Genomic DNA, 25,235 nt, shown 5'->3' with positions numbered 1-25,235 from the left:
ATCACCATCGTCAACCACACCTCCTCCTGCAGCTTCCCTGACCCATGAACACACCGCCATCATATTTAAATCACTCACTATTTTGGCCTGTACTTTAATTTCCCATTCCATACTGTAGCTGTAGCTAATCTTCAGAAATCTACTCAAGTCGGTGTTATTTCCAGGATGGGGATGTATGGTTTTAATTTTCTCCCTTTCCTGTTTTTTTCCTCCACACCTCCCTCCCTCACTGAAGACTTTCTCCTCACAAATTGCTGCTGGAAGTGCTCAGAGTTTCTCTGTCGTACACACAACCTCTCCCCTCTAATGAAACACTCACTTACATATTCCCTAAGTGTTGACAGTGTCACGATTGCAGCTGTGATGTTCTGATGAGCATGTTGGAAGTGCGTCATGCAGTTTGCTAACTTGGCTGACATGTTGAATCAAAGGTTCATAAATGAAGCACTTAAATAAATGCTATTGTTGCTGATTACAGAAAGACCGCTTTTTATTTATCATCATTATTAAAGAACAGGAGTGGACACACACACACACCAGCTCCATCTACTTCACACTCTAAGGTCAGCTTGATCTCAGTTACTAGCTGGTCTTGTGAATCTTGGAGCTCATTCATGGTAACCATCTGGGTTATGTGTGAGTGGGCCAGTCTGTTATGTCTTGCATAGTTTGTAATTTTAGGACTGGTGTCCTCCTAATGTGTGTGGTCACTCATACAATGTGTTAGCCTGGCAATCCATCATGTGAATATTAGTGGTGTGCATCTCTACCTGCCTCACGATTCGATCCGATTCCGATTATCTGCCTAACGATTCGATTTGAGTCTAAATGCATCACGATTCTTCACACAAAAATTTTCATTACTTAATAAAAGCAGTAGAATAGTTTTCAATTTCTTTTTGATTTCAAAATCCCTGAAAAACAGAACATTCATCTGTTCACTATAGTGAGCAATAATGTTTAAAGTGTGCTGCCGATAATTACTTAAATAATATAAGAAATAATGTTTTCGGTAGAGCAGCTTTAAGATAGAATACTACTGAACTTAAACATAGTAAACAAATACTGTGTTAAGTGATTCTTTCACATCCAGGATCCCAAAACCGAAATTAGCCCAGACATCCGATTTAAATGTAAGGGGTACATCTTTGATTACTGGTAATGTTGGCCCTGTATCCCTGTCCAATTGCTTCTAGGGCAACTCAGTGCGCATGTCATTGCAACTCTGCCCCCAGAAGTAATTATAAAACCTCAAAACTTTATTGTCCTCACATAGACATAGACCAGGGGTCGGCAACCTGTTCCCATCAAAGAGCCATTATTACCCGTTTCCCACAGTAAAGAAAACACTGGGAGCCGCAGCAGCCGCGGCGTTGTGGGCGGGGCCTACCCTCAGACAGCAGAGAGCTGCTCACAACAGGTGACAGCAGCCGGTACCGGTCGCTCGTGTACGTCAAAGTTATCTTTCATAAGACGATAATCAATAAAATGATTTATATAAAGTGGATCCAGAAGTTGTAGCCCGTCTCTGCTACAATATTTAGATATTTTTCACCCTGTTGGTGGTTTTACTGAGCAGGTGCCACTTTTGTCATATGTTTCTTTTTAAAATGTTTAGACTGTTCAGAATACAAATCCAGGCTCTGTCACGTTTGATTGTTGTAATTAAACTTTGTAGGTGGGGGAGGTCAGAAAAGGATCCGATCATTTTGTTTTTACCTCATTTACAGTGACGGAGACATCGGCGCAGTGCGCCTGCCTCTGGTGTTAATCAAGTTTTATTTTATCTCTTTGCAACAATTTTCACAAGAAAACAGAACAGTTAAAAGCAGGGCTTGTGTTGACCGGACAGTTCCCGTATTTGACCGTTTATTTTGACGGAGAAAGAATAGAAAGAATTACCCCGACGCATGCAGACGAACTGACATTTTATTCTACGCACATCGCAGATGTAGCTAAATCACTCAAGAAAAGATTCCTATCTGAACATCTGAGCTGGACACTGCTCAGCGCAGCTCACTGTCAGCGTGTACTACGTAAGGTGCACAGCGAGCTGAAGATGTGGAGAGGGGCTTGGAGCGCGTCGCAGAACCAGAGCGCATGCAGGAAGATTCCTCCGACTGAATCGAGACGTGTCACTTAGAAAATGTTCCCTGATTATGAAACTTTGGCTGAATAGCGCTTGTTCCTGTCTCCAATGTGGTGATGCATCCAGGAGCTGTCTGAGGAGAATCCCAGAATCTCACATCCTCTTCAGCTCAGAAAGCGCCGATATGATTACGCACAAGTGTGACGCGTCAACCCAGTCTCACAGTAAGACCGGGTTGGACATGTTCAGGTTTACGCAGACAATCTTTACATAGAATTAGCATACAGATGTAAAATTAATGCAGTAAAATATAAAGCTTTTTATTTAAATATCCATTCATTATTTTACAAGCACAGAGAGCTGCATAAGATGGATGGAAGAGCCGCATGTGGCTCCAGAGCCGCGGGTTACCGACCCCCGACAAAGGGAGAGAATCTCATTATGTCACGTTGCTGCATCGATGCGGAATCATACACGGCTGAATCGCGATGCATCTTAGAATCGATCATTTTTCCCACCTCTAGTGAATATATAGTCTGGCCATTGTCCACTGACAGCTCTCAGTCATGGGGCGAGAGCTACGGTTGTCTTTCAAAATGTTTCTGCATGCCTTTGGACAACAAGTGACATATTCACCACCACAGATGTCAGTTAGCAATGAACCTCAATCTGCTCTTGACCCAAAGAAAGCCCAAGTCTAAATAGTCCAAAGTTGATGTCAAAGCCATTTCAAATGAGCCTGTCACCATCTTTGTATCAGTAACATCCTGCCCACTAACAGAGTGCTGTGATTGTCCCACCAAACCAATAGAGCGCTGTGACTGGACGCTATGGATGTCGGTCAGTGGGGAAGTCTGCCATTTTATCGTGGAAGAAGAAATAAAGCATAAAATAATAATTTTTTTCTCTAAATACACTGAATGAAAATATAAAGGCAACACTTTTGTTTTTGCTCCCATTTTTTACAAGTGGTGCTCGCTGCAGAACCACAAAGGCGGAGCTGCACCAGAAGGCGGGGCTGCACCAGAGTCAGCCCCGCCCATTCCAGAGTCAGCCCAATTCCTTCCAGTTGTCAGACTTGATAGCCTTCTGGAACCAAAGAGGGTGTTATAGCTAAAATCCTCCAAAATGCAAGATTGAGGACGGAGTTGAGAGGTTAACTGAACAGTTTTTGTAAAGGTTTAATCTAATTAAAAATCTAACTTTTGGAACTTTTTACCATGTTATATTGTCATTTCCTCATAAGAAACACCCAAAGCCATTTTTGGCCTCATTCGCGCATTTTCCTCCCATCTCAGCTTCAATTTGGTCTCCTTCCCCGAAGCGGGTCTGGTCTTGGTTCTCAAATCTGGATATTCTGTGATTTTTCGGACAAATTATTTCTAAAATGACTTCTACTGAGACACCGCCGGAAAAACCATACATCTCCATCTACAAAAACACACTGGATGGGACAATTACATGTAACGCCACTTGTTTGTTAACAGACGTAGTGGTGAAGTGGTTATGGAGTCAGCTTGGTATGTAGTTTTGCGCAGGTTCGCCTCCCGTTAGTGGCGCAAACGTTTTTCTTCTTTTCTTGCTACACTTGCCAGTACTATGTTTTTAACCATTTATCGGTATACCGTTTAAAATATAATGACTAATGTGTTTGTTTTTTATTTATTCATTTATTTAGCCAGTGTGAGTCCATTTTTGAGCAGAGTTTCAACTAAAATGCTGTTTAGGAACGACCAAATTCAAAGAACTTTTAGAGACATAAATATTTTGCTGAAAATAAACATTACAACTAAAATATAAACAAATTAAATGTTTCAGCTGGCTAAATAGATTGTTGCCGGCCCCACCGAGAGTCGAACCAGCATCAGCTGAGGGGAAAGCAAAACTTAAAGTTGACGCTCTTGCCACTGGACTACCAGAACACATTAAAATCTGTCCTTAAACGCTGTTTTACCCCGGTTCTGTTGGAGCGGCTATGGACAGATATTCGCTAAAAGAAACCTTTTCATTTCGGGATATATTCAGGATTTGTCATGTAGCGAGTTATATTTATCTTGTTTAATTGGAGCATAGAACATAGCATTAACAGTTGTAAACTAGTAACAGCCGTAATTCATGTGGGTCAGGTTAGTTTGCGATAAAATAAAAAAAAACAGAAGAAGTCAGTGGGCTAGGCTGTTTTTCGTGAATGGGCGGGGCTGACTCTGGTGCAGCTCCGCCTTTGTGGTTCTGCAGCGAGCACCCTCTCATTTTTTATGAGCTGAACTCAAACATCTCAAAATGTGTCAGCATACACAAGAGACCCATGACTCTCAAATATTGTTCTGAAATCTGTCTACATGTGTTAGTGAGCACTTTTCCTTTACCAAGATAATCCATCCCACCTCACAGGTGTGGCATATCAAGGGGCTGATTAGACAGCATGAATAATGTTCAGGTGTGCCTTAGACTGCCCACAATAAACGGCCACCCTGACATGTGCCATGTTTTGCTTTATGGGGGGTGGTGGGGCAGAAAACCAGTCAGTATCTGGTGTGGCCACCATTTGCCTAGCGCAGGGCAATACATCTCTGTCACATAGAGTTGATCAGGTTGTTGATTGTGGCCTGTGGAACGCTGGTCCACTCTTCTTCAATAGCTGTACAAAGTTACTGAATATTGGGAGGAAATGGAACACGCTGTTGAATACGCCGATCCAAAGAATCCCAAACATGCTCACTGGGTGACATGTCTGGTGAGTATGCTGGCCATGCAAGAACTGGGATGTTTTCAGCTTCCAGGAATTGTGTACACATCCTTGCAATATGGGGCTGTGTGTTATCATGCTGCAACATGAGGTGATGGTCGTGGATGAATTGCACAACAATGAGCCTCAGGATTTTTATGTTATTTTTAACCTTTATTTATCCAGATGAGTTGATTGAGAACTCCTTCTCATTTACAATGTTGATGTGGCCAAGAGGCCGCAGCAACAGACACATAGTTAGCTTTACATCAAAGAAAAACAGATACGATTAAAAAATAAAATACAAGACAAAAATAAGATACAACAATTAGACATAAAGACAAAGGACTGTTCTCATTTGCAACATGTACAAGCAATCAAAACAGACTTAAAACAGTAAGTACTCAGAAGCACATTCATCAGAAACTATTGATTGCAATGAATTATTGAAGCTAGATAATGGAATGTTGGTAGTGTGCTTCAGTGATTTTTTTTTTTTTTTTTTTTTTTTTTTGTTGGAAGCAGCAAACTGGAATGAGGAGCGGCCAAAGGAGGTGCGGGCTTTGGGAATAACCATAGAGATTAAGTTACTGGAGCATAAATTGCGCTGGTTGTTGGAAGTAATGAGCATAGATAAGACAGTGTTCTACCGATGACTGTTTTGTATATGAACTAATACCAATGTAACATCCTGTGGGAATGGAGTGATGGCCAGTTAACGAGTGAGTGCAGATCACATTGATGAGTAATGAAAGGGGTACCAGTGACAAAATGGATTGCTGAGTGATAAGTGGCATCGAGTTTATGAAGAAGTTTTTTTGAAGCAGTCCTATAAATGATGTCACCGTAATCTAAGATGGGAAGAATTGTCATTTTGGCCAAGGGTTGTTTTGCAGAATGAGTCAAGGATGACCCGTTGTGGTATAGAACCCCGATTCTTGACTTGACTTTAGAAAATAATGAATTAATGTGAATGTCAGATGAAAGTGTTCTGTCAAGCCAGATACCCAGATACTTATAAGAACTGACAAGTTGTAGTTCTGTAGCATCCAGAGGAACAATACTAGGGTGGAAAGTTGATTGCGGTAAGTTATGGTTGAAGATCATGAAATTTGTTTAACTTGTGTTTAAATGAAGATGAAGGTTGGAGAAGGCATGTTGGACAATTAAAGTTGTGCTGCAAGGAGGACAAAGCTGTGTTCAAGGAAGAACTGCATGCATATAAAATGATGTCGTCCGCATATAAATGTATATTAGAACTGTCAACAGCATGAACAACGTTATTATTATAGATTTTGAATAAGGCTGGGCCCAGTATCAACCCTTGAGGAACGCCCACAGATAGAGGTAGAGGAGCAGATTGGAAACCCTCTGTTCTCACTGTTTGTGTACGGCCTAAGGTATAACTTCTGAACCATGCCATGGAGAAGGTCCTAGATGTTTGAGCCTGATGTTATGGTCCACAGAGTCAAAGGCTTTAGCCAAGTCAACAAACACAGCCACACAATATTCCTTATTGTCAATGGCACATATGATGTCTATCACTTTAAGTGTTGCAGAGACACATCAATAGCCAGTTCTGAAGCTGGACTGCATGGGGGTAATAATACTGTCTGGATCTCGTCACGGTACCTCTGTGCATTCAAAATGCCATCAAATGCCCACATGACGCCACACACACAGTCTGCCATCTGCCCTAAACAGTGAAAACTGGGACTCATCTGTGAACAGAATTGCCTCTCCAGCATGCCAAACGCCATAGAATGTGAGTGTTTGCCCACTCAAGTGGGTTAAAGCAGGTCCAGACCCTGATGAGGATAAGCATGCAGATAATCTTCCCTGAGACGGTTTCTGACAGTTTGTGCAGAAATTCTCTGGCTATGCAAACCGATTGTTGCTGCAGCTGTCCTGGTGGCTGGTTTCAGGCAATCCTGGAGGTGAGCATGCTGGATGTGAAGTTCTGGGCTTTTATTGTGGGCAGTCAAGGCACACCTGTACATTATTCAAGCTGTCTAATCAGCCCCTTGATATGCCACACCTGTGAGGTGGGATGGATTATCTTGGTAAAGGAAAAATGCTCAATAAAACACACATAGACAGATTTCAGAACAATATTTGAGTCATGGGTGTTTTGTGCATGGGTGTGGATAAGTTTCAGATATTTGAGCTTAGCTCATGAAAAATGAGAGCGAAAGCAAAAGTGTTGCATTTATCCATTTATTTTTGTTCAGTGTAAATGTGCTGTGATAGGCCAGCCATTATACTGGCCAAGGTTGAGATGGACCAATGGAGCGTTGCTATTTTGTCAATTTTTCTTCTGCAAATGACGGTCTCGATTCTAGGCTAGACGTGTGGTTTTTAGCAGGAAATTTCAAGGGAAATGTATTGTGTTATTGCAGTTGAGATTCAGATTATATACATACATATATGTATATATATATGTATATATATATATATATATATATATATATATATATATATATATATATATGTATATATATATAATCTTCTACCTCCAAACTGCTGTCACAGGGCAGAACATTTTTATTTTTGCCATGTCTTTGTTCATATTGTTTCCAGCATTGTTAAAAAAAATATCAGCACAAATTTTTTTATCAATCAATCAGTCAATACTTTATTAATCCCAAAGGGAAATTATAGTTTAGTACACACAATTCAGAGATCAGACATACATGTGCAAGACACATGACAAGAATTGGTGACTGTGGTCATTGTATATAGTAATACATTTTTAGGGTGCCCATGCCAAGCTGAAAAGTCACCACCAGCAGCTAAATTTGCTTTCTGGTGCATCCAGGTATCAAGTCCAGCAAGAATGTCTTAGTATTCCTGCTGAAATGAGTTTGTATAGCAAATTCCTTGTTGGTGTAAAACTGTGATGGACTGGAGACCTGCCCAGGGTGTCCTCCGCCTTTTGCCCAATGACTGCTTGAGTTAGGCACCAGCTCCCTGGTGCTAGTGAGGATGAAGCAATACAGAAAGGATGGATGCTGGTGTTATAAAAATATTAGAGCTTGGAGCTGTTTTCAGACATCAGCTGTGGTCATGACTACTCTGAAACTAGCACGTAGCTCATCACTCCTGTTGGATGCAAACTCTATTTTTTTAGACATATGCTGTTCAGGAAGTTATCTTATCTATGGGCTGCATGGTGGCGCAGTGGTTAGCACTGTTGCCTCGCAGCACGAAGGTTGCAGGTTCGAAACTCGCCTGCGGCCTTTCTGCGTGGAGTTGCGTGTTCTCCCCATGCATGCGTGGGTTTCCTCCGGGTACTCAGGTTTCCCCCACAGATCACAACATGCCCTATAGGTTATAAGTTGTAAGTCGCTTTGGATAAAAGCATCTGCTAAATAAATAAAAACAAAAAACAGACTGTAAATATTTATAACTTTTGCAGAGAAGCACACTTCAAATGTCTGAAGAATCCCATAGATGGCTGTTGGCTCTAGAACACCAAGGTCAGAAATAATGAGTGGTGTGTCTGCCAGTGGTCAGTGTAGCACCAGTGTCATCCACCCTGTAATCCACTTTGATGTGGACCCAAGCGCTACCAGGATGTGATGTTTGTGTAGGATCTGTGCCTGGACGGGTAAGTATATGTGTGATTCCGCTTGGCAGTGGGATTCATCTTGGGCTCTCCTAACTTTTCCAGGATGAAGTATTGAATCAGGAAGCAGAGCTGAGATTAGAAGGATCTGACTTTTGCAAGAGGAGCTTCCTGTGATAAGAGACTTCCTCTGGTATCATTCCTTCTCACCCTCTATCTCCTTTACATGCTTCTACTGTCTAACTCACTCTTGACTAAACCGATGAGCCGTTCACATCAGATGGAACTAAGTCTTACCTAACCTTGGTGATATTATTGCAAGCACACTGAGAGTGTTTGAGTTTGTACCAACGGCACCAACACTGTGGCCCTGTCCTCTCAACAGGCAGCATCTTGTTCCACTCTCGAAGCAGTTATCAGTAGAAAAGAACAAACGATGTGGTTTGTGGCTCTGAAGCTGTGTTGTAAACTTGAGACTTTAAGATGAAGAATCTGTCTCGTCATCCTTTGTTCAGTGAAGCTTCGCCTCATAGCTCTCTGGTGTGAGGACAAGATGAGTCACTCCACAGCACAGCAAACTGAATGATCAGAGCAGTGAGTCATAGTTTATTGTACACACGTACACAAAAGAAAGAGTGAAATGAGGACAAACTAGTCCCGTAGTGTGTGTGGCGGCTACGAGCTGGGCATTGTTTTCTGTTTTGTCTTTCTGTGGAAGTTTCAGACAGAAAAGAGAAAAACAGTCCCATTTAATCAACCTGTGTGTGTGTGCGTGCGTGCGTGCGTGTGTGTGTGTGTGTGTGTGTGTGTGTGTGTGTGTGTGCTACGCCTCCACATGTGGCTTTAATCTCTGCTCTCTGTTACGTCCCACCCCTATTTTAGCCTTCACAGAAACTTGTGACCACTGAAGTCGTCTTAGTGGTTCAAAACAAGTCATTTCTCACCAGATTTCACGTTGTTTGTTCTCGCTGTTCTCTCTGCCATGCCTGTGATGTTTTTTTGTTTTTTGTTTTTGTCAAATCAGATCAATCTGCTTCTATTCTGCAGCATATTAAAGAAATGAGAGCCGCTAGATTGTCCAGGTCAAAACACGCCCGTGCTCTTGTGGTGTGTTGACTGATCAGCTGGTAAAGAGACCCGATGTCTCAAATATCTTGGGAGTTTATGTCTGTGGGTTCAGATCTGTCATGTTTAGCTTGTTTATTTGCCTTCCAGGTATCAAATTAAACCCACAGCTCTTGTCTCACAAGCACATGTGTGTCCCCTCAGCCTGAGTAATAGCTGTGTCGAGTCAATAAACAGTCATGCATGAACTTGTTCACACAAATACACAACTCTGTGTCCAGCACTTAAACCAATCCCTTCCCTTTGCTCTCCTCTCAGATGGATACACATTTTCTCTCCTCTGTTTCCTTTTCTTTCTCTCTCTGACAATCGGTCGCTCTTAAGCGTAAATAACAAAGCTGATGCATTCGTGCTTTGATCTGGATCCGATTGTAATGATTTAATCATTTGTAATAATTTGCAGCGTGTGATTCTTTCTAGAAGTCATAAATGAAGACAGTCAAGCTTCTTTACTAGCTCTTCCTGATCTTCAGAGATGAGGGCTGCTGAAAACAGGGTTAGGCTTAGCCCCCATTTTAGCCCATAAATATCGTTGTTCACACTGTTTGAAGACTTCTAAGATCTTATTGGGAGCTTGAGAGGTTGTAAGCATAAACAAAACTTCCACCATGAGGTCCTGGTGGTTTTGTATTGTGATGGTAGCGTATCTATGACGTGGGGCTGGAGGCAAAGTAGCACAAACACTAGAGGCATCATGAAGAAACTGTGGGACTAAATTTTATAAAGAAAATGTTCCCGACACTCGGTTTAGAACTAGCATCATGTGATCCAGCCATGTAAGCCATCTTATAGTTGGGTTGCAAATACCAATTGTGATTCATAAATAAAAATGTGCATATTTTCTCCCTGTTCTGTTTCTCTAATGACATGAATTACTGATTATTTCAAGGACGGCCCGATAATCAGACGATTGGTCAGTTCGTCGACCTTTGATATAAACCACAGAGTACAGGGACCAGATCAGGGTGAAGCTAAACAGCCTCCACCTCTCCCTGCTCCATCTCTGTAGCTACTATCAAAGAATCTGAGCAGCGTCGCCGTTATCTGTCTCTGCCTCCCGCTGGAGCACCAGCGCTCTCTCTTTCTGTCTCTTCACATACACTTGGTTTTTCATTGACGTGCATGCACACACACACACACACACACACACACACACACACACACACACACACACACACACACACGCACACACTAAGGATCAAAGGTTAATCACAGCTTTTCATCAACTGCACCACCCTCTCCTCTATCTGTCCTCCTGTCTGATGGCTGTGTTTATATGTGTGTGTGTGTGTTGATATGTGTACAAGCGCGTGTGTGTCTGCAGCTCTGGGAGCTTTTCTGTTCCCACTAGCTGATGATTCGGCCCCCTTTTTTTGCCCACAAGTGAATAAATAAACATTTCTGTTCTCCTCCTTCATTGTTTTCTTCTCCATCTCCTGGGTGTCCTGTCTCCTATGAGGTGACACATATGTGTTTATATTAGGTGATTAAATGGAAGCTATGTATTTTTCTGCTGTAACAGTACTTATTCATTTCATGTTTGCTCCAATAACGTTTTAGTGCACTTGATGAGTGAGATCTCAGCAGTGAAAACATCTCACTCTTGACTGTTGAATATTGAAAAAGACAGAAAAGGAGAGGGAATGGGATATTTCAGAGTCCGATCCCCCTGTCTGAACCAGGAAGGGCTTACTCATTCAGAGGGTGTACTTTTACAGAGAACTTTGTGTTCCCTAAAACAGAGATTTCTAAAATGGGTCAAGGGCACAAGTGGCAGTGGCATTGTACATGTTCCAAACTTGAGCTGTTCAGGGTTCATAATGCACCTTGGAGTTAGGGGTTTTGGTGAAAGTGATGCGATGGTGCAGCCTGAACTGCAAACTTTAAAAGGCCCTTGTTTCTTAAAATGCATAAATGGCTTTTATTCTTCATGCTTTTTTGTCTCTCTTGAGATCCAGAAAAACCCCTAGAACGTTTTTTTATCTCCACTGGTGGCAGCAGTAGCTCAGGAGGTAGAACGGGTTGTCCAGTAATCGGAAGGTTGCAGGTTCGATCTCGGCTCCAGACAGAGAACTATGCTGTTGTGTCCTTGGGCAAGACACTTAACCCACGTTGCCTGCTGGTGGTGGTCGGAGGGACCGGTGGCGCCAGTGCTCGGCTGCCTCGCCTCTGTCAGTGCGCCCCAGGGCAGCTGTGGCTACATTGTAGCTCATCCCCATCAGTGTGTGAATGTGTGTGTGAATGGATGAATGATACACCGTAATGTAAAGCGCCTTGGAGTCCTCTGACTCTGACAGGCGCTGAATAAGTGTGGGTCGTTTATCATCTATCACTTCTGGCAGTGTGCTGGGTACATAAATAGAGAACAAATGATGGATTTTCTCTAAAGCAGCTGTATATAAAGCCTAGTTTATTTACATTTTTTCTTATTTTTGCAGCAATAATCATCTCTGGGCAGAGATTCTGTACATTGCATTCACCGTCCACACACCAGGGGACTGCTTCATTCCTTATTTTCAGGAAATGAAGCAGCCTTTGAAGAGCAGATGATACTTTGCCATGAACTTCGGCAGCCTTGTGCCATAGTTCATTGATGATAACCCCATCAGTGAGGTTGGCGGCGAGCCATGCCATCCCTCCAGCTCCTCATTAGCGTGGTGTTGTGGGACGAAGCTGGGGAGAAGCCAGGCTGCACTCAGGGCAGTCTGGGCCGCCATGCACATCATCACATTATCATGCTTCCTAGTATGTGGGATTGAACGTTTGCCATCAGGCTTCTAAGTGCTTTTACCAGCTGATCTCAGCCTTGAAGAGCTTTTGATGTATCCGTGGTTCCAATGTGAAAACTTTTGAATCTGCAGGGATTTTTTTATTAACATTTTAGGATCTTTGGAGCATATTTAGTGTTTAAGTTGACAGATTTGGTGTATATGAAACAAGCAGCATAGAACAAACACGAAGCTAACTGATGACAATCTCAGGCTTTGGGTTGGATCTTCTCAGCTGCCGGCTCTAGTTTTGATGATTATTTATGACATATTAACTTCTAATTTTTTTACACTTAATTGGGTTAAATGAGTTAATTGTAGACTAAAGGATTTAGATTGGTATTATTATTATTGTTACCTTCTTTCTAAATTACCTTGAAATTAGAACAAATTAACTCACCTATAGATATTTTTTCCCAGTTACTTTTATAGTTTTAGCAATCCTACTTGTTTCTGTCTCCTGGTTAATAGGAGAGGTTTAAGGAAATAGAATATTGGGTTTAGAAACATTTGAAGTTAAGTTTCATTCTGTAGATCTTCAGGAATCGTTGGGAAAAGTTAATCTAATAATTACCTAATAAAAATTCAATACCCAAAAACATTTCATCATGCTGTTGTATGTATTGGAGATTCTTTTTCATAGGGACAGGGGCATTCATGGACTCATGAATGTGAGTCCATGAATGCCTTCAAGATGACCCGACCGTCTTGACTCAGGACAGGGAAGGCTGTTGGTGGTTTAGAGTCCAGGAAACAGCAGCGGGCGTCTCGGCTCGTTTACAAATGATTTGGTATTTTACACAATAACGTTCCTCTTCATTTGAGTCAGGAAATCCACGTGTTCAGGGTGATAGGTTTAGTGAGTCTGAGAAGTAGAACAAGTGATGAGCATCCACCGCCGTGAAGTCTCCTAAACTGACGTTCTGTTTGCTTCAGCGGTGCCAGCGTGTACGACATCGCACGACTGGTCCGACGTTCGGCTTCATTAGTTTTTTAACAGCTCCTTCGTCTTTTAATTCAAAGGGTCGGGTCCTGCTTTTAACGCCTCTGTCTGTCCCAGATGTCAACCTGTGTCCAGTATGATACTCTATTCACCTGATTATACTGTTTTAAAACACATCCACCCTCTATTTTAGCCGTCATTACCACGTTACTGGCTGTGAGGCTGTGTGAGGCTGTGTGAGGCTGTGCTCTCACTCAGATGTGGTTTGGGAAATGTTGAACGGGACGTTCTACATGTCAGCCTCAAGCGCTGGATAAGCTTAAACTGGCCCCTTTTGTTTCATAGAACAGTTAGTTGAACAACCTGGTAAAATTGGAAATGTAACCAAGCAGATAAATCTGTTATTATTGAAATTATTTCATCTGTGCTTCTGTTTTCTCTGTTTCATCTTACTGAGCATGAACTGCAGAGGCAGAAATTACACTTTCCCTTCTGTTTTTGTGGTTCAGAGAACATGACGTTTGGCCAAAAAAGAAAGCAAAGGAGTTCCACTAAACGGTGAAGAGAAGCAGTAAGACTTAAATTAGACGTAAAAGCACACAGAGACGAGAGAAGGAGGGAAAGTGAATGTTTTCTTTGCTGAGTTGGTGCCTCACATCTGGGCCACAACCCCTCTGTATTATCTGAAATGGAGAAGTTGGACACAGTCAAAAAAGGACGCTAATCTCCCTCAGGCGAACGATCGAAAACAGTTAAGTCGTCGTGGCAGCGGCCTGTTTAGAAGAGGGGGTTGGTGTGTGTGTGTGTGTGTGTGTGTGTGTGTGTGTGTGTGTGTGTGTGTGTGTGTGTGTGTGTGTGTGCGCGCGTGCGTGCTGGGGCTCAGTGTCCTGTGAGTGGAGTAGCAGCGCCCCCTAGTGGCCATATTTGTTTCCTCGTTTGCAGCAGAAATCATGTGACGGTGAAGGCTCAGTTCAGTAAAACATCATTAATTTTGTTTTTCTCCACATTTTTTGTTCCCAGTACCAAAAGGGTATGTGTATTTATTAAAACAAGTTCTGTCTCAAAGCCCAGATATTCTAGCCAAGTGAAATGAGCTAATGCTCTTGCCGTGTTTGTTTAGGAACTCCTTTGAGTTTTGGATTTCTGGCTTCAATATGCAGAAACGCAAAACAAATGTGAGCAGCAGCCAGACGACAGTGGAGCTGTCTACGCAGCTCTGATCAGACAGACGTATGTGCACACTCAACCCGGTCAGACTTAGATGGAGTTCTGTGGTATTTCATATACTTGGTAGTACTTTGCAGATGCAACCAAGAGCAGTGGGCTTGTTTATGTACTTTGTGTGTTTCTGCTCATTCCGTGTGCACACACGTGTTTCTGTCAACCAGTGCAGCTTGTAACTCACGCCCAGCGGGTTGCTGTGAGGAACGCCACAGATGTTCAGATGTTTCTTCTTGAAAAACAAACAGAACAGAGGCCATCCTCGCCCCCAACACAGCGAATGTCAAAATAAGAGCTGAAACTTTCTCATTCACAGGCAGCTCACTCCTCACTCTGTCCAACCTGCTTTCTGTTTTTTTGGTGTTTTCTTTTTTCTTGTTCTTGAGTTCAGACCAGGGGAGTCTTTGAGACTGACGATTCCTCGGGCTGTGGGAGATTTAAGATCTTGAAAGGGGAGTGAAAAGGAGACCCCCGCCACCCTCTCCTTCTGCCTTCCTCTTTCTGCTCGACCTTTGCTTATTGCTGCTCCCCACCGTATGGCTGAACTCCACGGGGGCTCCACGGGACCCCAGGTGGAGACCTTGGGGTAACAGGAGGGGAGGAGGAGAGGAGAAAAGAACACAGAGCTGTTTGTTTTTCTGCTGTAGCCTGAGCTCCATGTTTTTAACTTTTAAAAGGTGATCATATTGGTTGTTTAACCTGACTCTCAAATCATTCATGGCAATAAAAGCTCAAGACGAGCATGAATCAGGACGTGATGAAAGCACACCAAAGCCGCAAGCCATTCGTATTGGTGCTGAAGGCAGGAGATAAGGATAAGGCAGGGGACAAGCTGTTTGAGCGGTGAAACTGGATTGGATCAAAGAGTCAGTGGGTCATGAATAAATCCTGGCTCCTGCCTGCGGATAGACGGAGTGGCTGTTGTTACATTGTCTGTAATTGCATCACAAACCCAGGAAAACACACTTCACCAGGTATCTGTGACATGCTTCAGATATGCAGACCAGTCCTGTAGGTGTTACAGAAGCAGCCATGTTGTGTTTACATCTGGCACAGCTGTAGTAAGTCATTAAAACTTGATGGATGTGGTTTGGTAAACACTTAGATTTTCTGAGAAATGTGCGTGTGTTTGATGCAAAATTGGAGATGTGCACTGCTCTGAGTTTGTTTCGTCTAGTTTATCATAACAAAACAGAAAATTTTACTTTAGCTACTGGAATTCCCACGTCAAAACTGGTTGACTTTGAACGTGATCTAAAGACAGCTAATTGGGACAGGGTAATGAGAGAGCCTGATCCAGACCATAGTGCAAGATGTTTTGTCTTGACCCTTCATGGTATAACTGGTAAGCACACAAGAACCTGGAAAAGAAACCCTAAGAAAAAGTCTCTTCCTTGGTTCAACAGTGATATCAGTCAGCTGATCAGAGAGCAAGATTTTGCTCTGAAAAGATCCTTAAGGACTAAAACCAGTACTGACCATTTCATTTACACTGGACTAAGAAATAAAGTAGCGTCTGAGCTGCGGAAAGCAAAGACTAATTATTTTAATAACCTGACTGAAGAGGCAAATGGCAACAGTTCTAAACTGTGGCAACATATAAACAGACTAACCAAGTCTGGCAAGCAAAAGCACCCAAAAATAAATAGCCTTCAAATATATGATGAACTCATTAATAGTAATGAGTCAATTGCAAATGGTTTCAATAATTGTTTTATTGAATCTGTGAAAGATTTAGCCAGTCGTTTTAAATCAAGTGACCCGCCCTGTAACGAATGTGATAAGGATCACACCAACTCCTTCTATATAAAAGAAGTTTCCCAGGATGAAGTTAAAAAAGTGATTGCAAACATGACATGGCAAAGGATATCCATAACTTAAATACGACATGTATTAAGAAACATCACAGTTATATGTTGGAGCCAATCACATATTTAGTAAACTTATCAATTCAAACAAAGAGATTCCCAGAAAGCTGGAAAACTGCAATAATTGCTCCAGTCTACAAACCAGGAGAAAAGGACTTAGCAAGTAACTACAGGCCTATTGCCATCCTCCCGATAAAATCCCAGAAAAGATTGTAGCTGAGCAACTAATGGATCACTAAGAGTCCAACCAACTGCTTTATTCACAGCAGTTTGGCTTTAGACAGAAATACTCCACAGAATCAGCAAATTGTTATCTGCTTGAAAAGATCAAGAGTTCTCTGGATAAAGGATGTGTTGTAGGGGCAGTGTTTCTGGATCTAAAAAAGGCTTTTGACACAGTTAACCACAGCGTCTTACTTAATAAACTAATGCAGTTTAAAATATCACCTGAAGCTTTGAAATGGTTCAGTTCATACCTGGAGGGTAGACAGCAGTGTGTTAGGGTTAATGAGGTCAAGTCAAGTTTGCTTGTTGTGGTGTACCACAAGGATCCGTGCTTGGTCCATTGCTGTTTACAATGTACATTAATGACTTTCCGATGAGCTGCTCAGGCGTCAGCTGCCAGATGTATGCTGATGACACCGTCATTTATGTGTCCACAAAAACACCTGGCCTGGCAGGAGAGCGCCTGACGCAGGCTTTATCAGACATCTCAGAATGGCTAGAGTCATCCCACCTAACTCTTAATGTTAAAAAAAAACTGTGTCCATATGCTTCGCCATGAGAAACAGGCCTGATCAGGAACTATTTCAGGTTAGGATTAAAGAGGAAATCATTGAAGTAAGGAGTGATGTGAAGTACCTTGGGATCATCCTAGACAAACACCTAAAATTTGACAGTCAGGTTAAGCACGTCTGTAATAAGGTTAAAACAAATTTAAACTGCTTCCGTTTCATCAGAAGGAACCTGTCACACCAAACCGCTAAACTGTACATGCATGCACTGATCTTTCCCCACTTATCATATTGCATTACATCATGGTCACAGGCCTCATCCACCACGCTAAATCCTATAGTCTTAATATACAAGCAAGCAATACAAATTATGGACCAGAAACCACTGAAATGGCATCATTGTCGCATTTTGAGGAAACATAATCTTCTCACTATCGAAAATTTTATTAATTTTAGCACTCTTAAGATTCTTTTTCAATTGACTAAATGATAACTTGTCTAAACTGTTCTCTACTGTGGCCGTCAGACGTCAGAGCTCTCATAGAACAATCACTCGAGCCTCCCCCTGCGGCGATTGTCTCGTCCCGCGGTGCAAGACTTCTGTAAAGGGGGCCAAACGTTGGAACTGTCTACCTGCTGACCTAAAACTACAAACGGACAGTAACGTTTTTAACAAAGAACTCAAAAAATAGTTAAAGTCTAAACAACAATGTCTACATGAATAGTTGTAAACTCTTACATTGCTGCTCAAATTGCTTTTTTTTTTTCTTTTTATTCTTTTTATTGAACATTGTTTGCAATTTTAATCTGTTTTCTGTTTGATTTATTGTTGATCTCTTTGTATTTCATTTAAATGTACTCTACTTTTTAGAAAGGTTCTACGGACAAGTGTTGCAAATTAGCACGTGTGCTAACACACTAAACAATGCATCTGGTCCGTCCAATGTAATTGCTGTGTCCATGTCAAATAAACATCACATCTGGGCCACATGTGCTCCTTGTTGCTCAGCAAACGTCGAGTGGAGCAGTAATGAGAAGTCCAGGTGCAGATTTTCACCCTGAGGGAGGAAGTCCTTGTTTACTCATGTTTAACCTCGTCTCTGACCTCCTTTTTCTGCAGAGGTGTCCAACTCCTCAGACTTTCTGTAGAAGTCCAACTTCTCAACAGACACCGTTGAGACTGTCAGCAGGTTGGCACGGTTGTGTTGAGGCTGAAATTTCTTCCTCGTTGCTCTCGACTGAAACTACAGAACAGATATTTTCAGAACTCATGAGGTTTGGGATAAAACCCAAAACCACAGCCTGACACAGAAACACACAATTATGACATCAATGCAGGTGTTTCAGTGTGATAGTGATTCATTCAATCATGTAACCACTACAGGAATTAGTGGGACGGATGGAAGATGCTGCAAAATTAATGTGTAGGATTATGAGTTTATCTTGACTTTTTTCGGCCTACAACAACGCTGAACCTTTTAAAACTTTAATCCTATCATGATTTGGTACAAAAACAAGGAATTTTTTAACCATTTTTCAGTCAAAGGTGAGTTCCTAAAACAATGGACCAATGCAGCCTTTGGAGTAGTGTTGATAAAAATCCTAAAGGATAAGTATCTCTGCTGACGTTACCTGTTTTTGTGTTTGTCTCTGCCAGCTGAAATGGCCTAAATGTCGTTGTATTGTTAGTAAAAATACTAAATGTTTGGTGTTCCAGCAGCTGCTGTCGGCATAAGTGTGAGAGTGCTGTGGGTGCAGTTAAACACTGAGACTTAGTATATTTACTTTTACTTAAAAGTCTGGTTTAGTACTAATGTTGTTTTTGCATTACATGAATTAAAAGGCTGAACCTGAAGATATGGAGCATTGGTTTAATTAATACATTTACAGTGGTCTCTAGTAGGAGTGAATGCCTCGTAAGTCGTACTTGTTGGGGGAAAACACCAGTGCACCATTTCAAGGATCTAGAAGTAAGCCACATCTCAGCTGAGCACGTTTTGGAGTCTTATTTCCTGATATTTGGTCCTCTATCCACGGATTGGATAACAGCTACGCGACTCTACCTCTGACTTGCAACGTGGATGTTTTATCTCCACAAATAACACAAGTGTGAAGGAGTTCTGCCATGTGGTGGAGTTGCTAATGCTAACAGTTAGCCTCTACTAGCCAAGACGTTCTCTGCTTTTTCCTGGAAGCTAAACCAACAATAGCCGTCCCCGTCGTGAGTCGAGATGGGTAAATCCATGAATGTTAGTGACAGTGTGACCTAGATATGTCAGTCTTTTCTAATCCCAGAGTTTCACTGTCTGTTTTTATCAGAAGCTAATGCAGGAGATAGGTGTAGGAGACTATTTTCATGGTTCTTCAGTTGTTTTTTTTTTCATGTTTTTTCAGTGTTCCACACCTTTAAAAGGATTTCTTTATTCATTAATGGTGTTCATTTTTAACTCTCAAAAATGTAACAGATGTTCACCTGATTAATGTCATTTTAGTTTCAATATTTTATATAAAACTCTAATTACCATGTTATTGTTAGTACCAGTCTATATGGCTCTTTGGTTCTCAACATAATCCCTCTGGCCCGTTTTTCATCCTTGCTGTGCTTTGGTTGCAGCAGAAGGCGACTGAGCATCATCTCTAAAGTAAAAGTCATATTCAGGATAGTTGTTTGAAATATAAACATTTATCTTAGAAGTTTTATTTGGAAACCAGAGAAATTGTTATAACTGAGTGAATATTAGTAATACACTGCTTGACTCTTAGATACATGACAGGATAAGTGTTTGTATTCAGCCTCGATTGTTCATGACTGTTTTCATCTACAACGGTTTACATTTTTAGCCAGAAGAGGGCGCTGTAACATCAAAATAAGATTGCTTCTGGTTTGTTTTGTGCTGCTGTAATGCATACAGTGTTTTGGCTGTTGAAGAGAAGATAGGCTGAGTATTTTGTAGTTAAGTCAAATGAAAGACCTGCTGTCCAGCAAACCAAAGTAAGCTTGTTTCATTCAGAATGAGATGCTAGTCCTGTTACCTTCATAGTGCTGCACCATCTCTGTCCGCCTCCAGGAGGGAGACTGATGCTACTTTCACTGAGACGCTTTCTGCTGTCTCTGTAGCTGAGGGTTGTTTCATGATGTCTCATATGAGAGGCTTTCATCCACCAGCCAGGGTCAGGAGTAGGTTTAGAGATCTTACAGGACCTCTTTCTGTGGATCAGCGCTGACTCAGCCTCAGGAATAATCCGGGATTGAGTAGTGATAAAAACTGTCTCTTATTGCAACTCGTCCACACGGACTGTGTGACCAAATATTAAAAACTCGTCCTGGTCTGGCGCATGCACACCCTCAGTCATCACGGTGCTAATGACATTCTTCCACACACATGCAGGTATGATTAGATTGCAGGTTCACCTGGGTTCGGTACCAGTCCTGCTGGACTAGTGTGGGATTAAAAGAGGAAATCATCCCTCGCATGTTCTCTGCGCTCTGACTTTATTGTCATCACAGGCTCTAATGTATGAAGAAATGTGGTTTTTATTTTTATATGTTGCATAACTCTGTCAGAGTCTGCCTGTTACCTTATAAAAGTACTTTTGGCGTCTAACTTGTAATAAAATCCCCCTGAATTTCTGATTATAATTAAAGTGCTCCTGTTTCACACAACAGAAGATGCCTCTGCTGCTAAACATGACAGCTGCTTGTACACACACACTTACACAATTGCCACACCTGCATGTCACTGCACACATGTACACAAAAGGTAAACCGGGTCTATTCAGTGCAGCTGGGCCTCTTTGTGTGTCTCAGGGTTTCTATGCCGACTATCTTTTCACCTGCATAAATACAAATTCCACCCTGGGATGATAAGCTCCTTGTGACACGCTTCATGAACTCAGACATCCAAAGTGTCAAAGAGCCCTCACACTTTCACACATCTTCACTTTGGTGGATTTGCTCCCACAAGGTGATGTTTTCTGTCAGGTTTGTTGGTCATGTGTAAAGACAGCAGTAGCTCAAGGTTGCCCAGTAATTGGAAGGTTGTTGGTTTGATTCTGGCTCCTGCCAGAGAATGCTGCTGTTGTGTTTTTGGGCAAGACCCACCTTGCTCACTGGTAGTGGTCGAAGGGACTGGTGGTGCCAGTGCTCAGCTGCCTCGCCTCTGTCAATGTGCCCTAGGGCAGCTGCGGCTACATAGAAGTTCATTATCACCAGTGTGTGCGTGCGTGTGTGTGAGTGAATGACTGTTTGTGTTGTGAAGTGCCTTGGGGGGTTCTAGGACTTTCCAATATACTTCATCAAATACAGGCCATTTACCATTTAATTAGGAAATGCATGTAATTTTGAAATCCTTCTAATGGACTGCTCAAACAAGCTGAGTTGTTATAATATTTAACATGATAAATAGTCACAGCAGCTCCTTTGGAGCTCATATTTTACTGGGTGGTGACTGTTGGACACACAAGATCATTTGGAAATGAGTAAAGGTTGAGCTGACATTACACTGACGGCATTTTTGTGACCAGTTTTATACCCGGCATGTACACATGGGGCCTTATGACAATCATTCAGACGTTAATAAATCAGTATCTGTTTTTGTTGACATTGCTGGTTATGAAAAGCTGTGAAGTTCTTTGCTGTTGCCCGTGTAATGTTATTGTTGAGTTAAGTTTCAGTGTTCCTGAGGCTGTAGCCCGTACAGCTTAAAGCCTGGGATTGAAGAAAGTAGATCAGCTTCATAGCATTACCAGACAGACACCTTGAACATAAAATTATTAGAACCTTTATATCTTATATTTATCTCCCATATGTCTATGTAAGTGACATTACCAAAGCTGAAACAATAAATAAAAAATCTGGCTAAATTATGATCACATTATTCAAAATATGACATGGTTGCTATGCTATTGAAGTTTTTCAATAGTAATGTTTGCATATGGCTGGCAATTGCCTGGAAAACGCATCCACAGTGAAAAGTACAAATCTGCATCTTGAAAAATCTGGAACATTTAAGTGGAACATCTTTAGGAACCCTAGAAGTGAAGTCTGCATGTTGGCTAAGTCACTGCGCAAATTATGACTGTTATATTTCACAGTCAGTTAAAATATTCGGTTTTTTATGAGTTTGACACCATGACTCAATATTAAAGATCCATGCTACCAGTGTGTGTGTGTGTGTGTGTGTGTGTGTGTGTGTGTGTGTGTGTGTGTGTGTGTGTGTGTGGATGAATGTCTGATTTGTTGTAAAGCACCTTGGGGGGTTGTAGAACCCTAGGCGCTGTTTAAAAACAGACTATTCACCATTTTACCATGTTATGTTGTTGTACGTTTTTTATTAATCTAAAATTCCTGCAGCGCTCTAAACTCTAAACTCTGCAACAGAAGATTATTAGCTGCTAACAAAAGTCAGAGCTCTTCGTTGTTTGTCCAGCATTGACATGCGCACCACAAAAAATGTGCCATTTTCTGCACTTTCCCATGTCAGATGTGTCCATCCTGATCTTTGAGTTCATAAAATATGTTTTTTTGTTGCTGAGTCTCTGTAACGTTAATGACATCACATGGTGTGCATTTCTTGTATCTATGCAAAATGCAAGGTTTAGATTATAGGCTAAGTTGTTTCTACAGCTGTGCACAGAGGTTGGGTGGCGCTACCAGTAATTCAGCTTTTAGAAAGATGATTGCATGCTTGATGGCTGCAAAAGTGAACACGTCAACATTTTCCGTTGATCATATCATACATAGAAACAAAACACATCCCACTTGTATTTACATTACTTTTGCACACCAGTACTATTAATAAAAGAAGACAGTTTGCAGCAGATATGTTTAAGCTCTACAGAAAAGTGCTGGAAAATTCATGGGACAGAAGATCTGCCATGTCGTGCTTTCCGTGCACCGAGGCGAGGAGCCACAGCAAACCCGATGTGGAGAAGTGGGTAGATTAAGATCCCACCATAATATTAGCCCTGTTGTGCACACACACTGCTTTTTTTCTTCTCTTCTTCGTCATTCAGTATGAAGGAGGGGACTCATGTTACACTCTGCGTGCAAAGATGTAATTTTCTGTCAGTGTGGAATCGGTGGCATTCTCTCCACCTCATCAGCTTGTTCTATCTAACTTTGCTGCACCAGCATGATTATAATACACTCCACCAATTACACACAAATCTCACTGCTTAGGAGAGTCGCTCTGAGTGGAACCAGTAGATCTACTAGTTAAACTTAAAGTTCAGAGAAACACCAAGTGTCCTATTTCAGTGTTTTTAGATATTTTGGCAGTTAAATTTCAATTCAATTCAATAATACTTTATTAATCCCAGAGGGAATTTAGAGTTTCAGTACACACAATTCTGAGATCAGTCATACATACATAGACACATGACAAGAATTGGTGACTGTGGTCATTCGCAACCCGAGTCGCGCTACCTCAATAGATCAAGAGGGTTTATATTAGGATAGAGTCGGGGGAAGGGAAAAAAAAGGCACTTCAGAGTTACTCTCACCCGAGAGGGTAGCTGTGCTATACAGAAAAACACCTCAGACAGAAATGCACACAGACTTCAGATATTACACAACATAAGTGCCCACTAGGTGGGGAGGTAGGGTTGGGACTCTTCTCACTTCAGTGCGTGCAGCCGCATGGGGCAGCGCTCATCACTTCCGCTTGGAGGGAGATTAATGTGTTAGAGAGCACAGTGACTCCTAGATACGGTTCCACGTCCTACACCGGTCACAGTCCCGCCCAGGCTGGGAGAGGGAGAAAGAGTTGCCTAGCGACGGCAGCATTCCACATTTCTTTTGAGGGGGGAGTTTTTACTTCAGCCTCACAGGCTCAAGGGCACCAGATTCAGATAAGGATTGTTTTGGAGACAGACAGAGATTATTTTCTCTCTGCCTTAGAGTTCTGTTAGTCTTCAACCCCTCTAGATCCAGTAATGGCGTAATTCATCTATACCAATCCATGCTGATCCGTCCACAACTCTGTCCATGATGGAATCCACCTTCTGTGTCAGAGCCTGAATCTCAGCCAAAGTTCCAAGCTTACGACTCATTTAGACAATTATATGAGTTTGTGTGTTCACAGTGAGATGCATTCCATCCCTGAGCTCCGGGATTGAGCCAGTATTCCTCGAAAGCTCGTTAATTTTCCGGTAAGCCAGGTAACCGCTCAGGCCAAACAGCAGGAAACCCGACACCAAAACCACGAATATCCAGACATCTTCAGAATCCTCTACTGACAGTTGAGAGAGGCAGATCAGGTTCCACTGTTTCCAGGAGTCCATGATATACCCAGCTGGCTCGGTCCCGGAGGGGCATCCGGGAACCCCTTCTCCCGTTCTCATCGTTGGGTTGGGCTCTCCAATCTCTGGTTCTGAGGTCACTGAGATGGTCAAAAAGCTTCTCGGTGGCAAGGCTCCAGGACTGGATGAGATCCGCCCAGAGTTCCTTGAGGCGCTGGATGTTGTAGGGTTGTGTTGGTGTGGACATCCAGGGCATTTCCACTGGATTGGCAGACTGGGGTGACGGTCATTCTTTTCGAAAAGGGAGACCGCAGGATGTGTTCCAACTACAGTTCAATTCAATTCAATTCAAGTTTATTTATAAAGCGCCAAATCACGACAAGAGTCACCTCAAGGCACTTCACAAAGTAAACATTCCAAAACAGTTCAGTTCATTAAGCCAATCAGTAAGAAGTTTCCTATATAAGGAACCCAGCAGGTTGCATCAAGTCACTGACTAGTGTCAGAGTCTTTACAGCAATCCTCATACTAAGCAAGCATGCAGCGACAGTGGAGAGGAAAACTCCCTTTTAACAGAAAGAAACCTCCAGAGAATCCTGGCTCAGTATAAGCAGCCATCCTCCACGACTCACTGGGGATCGAGAAGACACACACACGCACACACACACACACACACGCACGCACACACACACACACACACACACACATGCACACACGCACACACACACACACACAAACACACACACAGCATATATACCAAGTACTGTTTTGTAAGGCTACATTGTGATTTCTTAGTGAATATTCTATTTTAGTAAGAGATCAACTTTATTGTCTATCTTAGTTATAATACTATTATTAGTAATTAATTAAACGGGTAAACTAGTAGTAGCACATTCAATGTCAAAGAAAGTAAAAAGATATTATCAGGAGAGAGAGAATGTTTAAGTGGTTA

General features: G+C 42.0%; 1 protein-coding gene across 1 annotated transcript in view; it reads left to right on the top strand.

Moving 5' to 3' along the window:
- The window catches only part of scfd2 (sec1 family domain containing 2), a 190,755-nt gene that overhangs the window by 117,889 nt on the left and 47,631 nt on the right, over positions 1–25,235 (top strand). The window lies entirely within an intron of this gene.

The sequence above is a fragment of the Nothobranchius furzeri genome, chromosome 8, assembly GCF_043380555.1.
Source record: "Nothobranchius furzeri strain GRZ-AD chromosome 8, NfurGRZ-RIMD1, whole genome shotgun sequence".
Taxonomy (NCBI): domain Eukaryota; kingdom Metazoa; phylum Chordata; class Actinopteri; order Cyprinodontiformes; family Nothobranchiidae; genus Nothobranchius; species Nothobranchius furzeri.
This window is presented reverse-complemented; position numbering and strand designations above follow the sequence as displayed.